Genomic DNA, 3,344 nt, shown 5'->3' on the forward strand with positions numbered 1-3,344 from the left:
GGAAGGGAAGGGAAGGGAAGGGAAGGGAAGGGAAGGGAAGGGAAGGGAAGGGAAGGGAAGGGAAGGGAAGGGAAGAGCTCCCTGCTCAGCAGAGCACTGGCAGCACATCTCCCAGGGGACAAGAGAGCAGGACATGCCACAGGCTGGTTTCCTCTGGTGGTCTGGGAGCCAGCTGTGATTTTTAACACCCTATTCAACTAAACCAGGCCAAACTGCCTGCAGCACGGCCCAGCTCCAACTCGCAGACCTTCCGCTGCAGGACCACTGTTGAGTCAGCCATTCCCCATCCTGTGCCACGCAGCTGGTTATTTCTACCCCTGCACTGTGCTTGTATGTTTGTCCCTTGTTGTTGTTTTTTCCCTGAAACCATTCCTCCAGTTAGTCAGGGCCACTCTGAACTTCAGTCTTGCCCTCTGAGGAGCCTGCAGCCCCCCTCCACGCTTCTTATCCTACGTAAATTTAATAACTGCTCTCACTGCTCCATCAATCATTTCAATAATGAAAACAATGAGTATTACCAAAGCCAGGACAGATCCCTGGGGAATCTCACTCACTCCAGTCTTGCAGTTTAACAGCAAACCATGAATAACTACTTTGAATAGTGCCTGGTGAAATTCTCTGCACCCACATTACAGACTGACCGACGAGGTCCACAAGCTGCTTAAGAGAGCACCACGTTAGAAAGCACCCCAAGCGCCCCATTAAAGGTGAAACAACTTCATTTCCATCAGACACAGAAGTTCAATTACATCGTCACAAGCACTGCTGGAAAGTCTGTGTTTAGTACTGCCGTGAAATATATAGCACACTGATAATAAAGAGGAATAGGAGTGATGACAACCAAGCTTTAGGATGGCAGGAGGAACTTCAGCTCAGCTGAGACAGCAGGAGCCTGACTTGGCTTCCAGCAAGAGAGAGGCTTGGCAGAAGCAAACTGAAACCCGGTACAAAAATGACAGGAATTTTGTACCTGCCATCAACTGCTGCTGACTTATCAGTAAAAGAAGATTCAATCACAGAGGTAGCTTTTTTTAAAAAAAAGCACAAAACCCACAAAAACAAACAAACAAAACACTTTCTTAGCTCTTCCTGAAGTTCTACTGATAGCATCCCTCACAGCCTACCCTGCTCACGGACCATACACATGCTAGACACCAAAGATCACGACTCCCAGAACCCAGAAAAATGGTTTCATCAGCCACTAAAAGCATCCCCAGCACCACACCAGAACCAGAAGCAAGTGGCAGCGGCTGGTGCCTGAAACAAGGAGAAAGGGTAAGTTCCATGGAAAGTGAAAGGTGAGGCAGCTTTCCAAAGCTGGCTCCCTCTGCTTGCCAAAATAGCAATGCCCTGCCCACGCCTCGCTGCGACTTCTGCGGAAGATGCGCTTGTTTCCCAGGAGAGCTCACTCTCGCAACGCAGATGTGTTCTACTGAGGCAATCGCCTTCCGTTGCGTAATGCAACCCGGAATTAAACGTTATATGCTATTTAGTATATTTCTAAAATGTAAACCAGAAGTTACAGCCGAGCTCAATGACACTGCCAAAAATGTGAATGCTGTGATTTTAGCGGGGAAGAACATATTCTCCTCCCACAGCTTACTCCGAGTCGTAATTTTTCCGAATTCTGTTGTCGTTGTCAGGAAAATGCGAAGTAACACATCTGTGCTGCTTTCCTTTCCATCTTTGGCAACCGTGGGTACCACCAGCTCAGGACCTTGCGCTGCTGCACTGCCCACAGGTGTTCTGGTGGCCACACTGAGGTACACAGAGCTGAATCGTTCACCTCACGTCCTGCAATGGTGGGGCAAAAATCAGGAAGGAAACCCCCAGGCAGCCATTCCAGTCACCTGCTTGAACCAGAAAGAACAAGATTGCAAGATGCTGAGGAATACTTTGGATTTGTATTTTTCCTACAGTTTCCAGGAGTTGCACGATGCTTTTCTTCAGAAGAACACAGGTCCCTTCTGAAATGTATTATGCATAACCCAGTTTTCCATAGCGGAAAACTCACCACAGGAATACTGTTTGCTCATACCAGCAATGTATCCCCAAATTACAGTCATTTATAACCTCATTTCATTGACAAAAGAAATAATATCATTCTCTTATGACAAATATCAGTAGACAGAAAAAGTAATGAATAAATGCCTATAAACAGGTATCAAATAAAGCAACTATCAATCACTGTAACAGTTTTAATTAAATCATATGTTAAGTAAAAAAAACACTGTTAAGTAAAACCATTCCACATAAACCGAAATCAAAATAAAGATCTGTCACTCGTGCCAAAGCAGAAAAAGCACAATTCAGAGCACTAAAATACCATAACCTGTTAACTGAACGGTCATCTAACTGTTATTTGTCAAACTCCAAGTGTGCTAAATGAAGCCAAGCGTAGGAATTCAGTAAAGTATTTAAGCACGTGCTAAAGTACATCTGTATTTTAAGAATGTTTTTGATGTGACAGAGAGCTTAAAACTCTGGAAGTATTCACATATTCCTCTACAATGATTTCTTTCTAAGAGAGAGAAAATATTCAGTTATCTGCACTGTCCATATTTCAGTATTACAAATCAAGTCAGCATTTAGCCTAAGTTGAATACGTATTTCTGGAGACACATTAGAAAGAACCCCAAGGATTAGTCCCAGCACAAAAGGATGAGGGAGTTGCCTGCTGTCATCCTGCCAGTTTTGCAGAATGGAAGAGTTAGCAAATAAGGCATGAAAAGATACGAGCAAAGAAACTCATACCTGCAAAAAATGCAGCAACATCAGGTGTGCAATAAAATTACAGTAAGTAGTAACAGGCCCACAAGAATTCACAAGAATTCCTGGCCAGCTGAAAGCCCTTTTGGCCTCAGCTGGCAATACTTAGCACCCTTAAAGCTGGCTAAAACCTCCATTTCATCTGCTACTGTAAAGGAAAGGATATTGTCTGTTTTTTTTTTTTTTAATCCCTTACGTTGATGCTAACAGTAATACCAAACATACGCACCTTACTGCTTTAGGGAGGGCCCAAAAAATCCTCTCTTGGGCGTTGAAAATCTCTCATTGATGCAGCAGACAGCTTTCACAGCACAGTGCGTTACCGTGCAGTGAAGAAGGGAGAGCATCATTCAAGTATGCGGGTGCATGCACACACGTGTGCAGGGACAGTGAAGAAGGAGGCACGCACACTGTATGATAATGTTCTGAACATGGCAACCCAACCACAGACAGTGCAGATGGACAGTCATGTTGTGAAAATACAGAGTTGATTCAACACTACCATGTCTAGCAAGATGGGCTGGCAGGTTTCACAAAGCAAAGGCTACCTCTGGGGGTGGGGAAAGATGCAGGCG

General features: G+C 44.6%; 1 protein-coding gene across 8 annotated transcripts in view; it reads right to left on the reverse strand.

Annotated features, from left to right (window-relative positions):
* The window catches only part of ATXN1 (ataxin 1), a 210,325-nt gene that overhangs the window by 177,285 nt on the left and 29,696 nt on the right, over positions 1 to 3,344 (reverse strand). The window lies entirely within an intron of this gene.

This window comes from Oxyura jamaicensis, chromosome 2 (assembly GCF_011077185.1).
Source record: "Oxyura jamaicensis isolate SHBP4307 breed ruddy duck chromosome 2, BPBGC_Ojam_1.0, whole genome shotgun sequence".
NCBI classification, from domain to species: Eukaryota; Metazoa; Chordata; class Aves; order Anseriformes; family Anatidae; genus Oxyura; species Oxyura jamaicensis.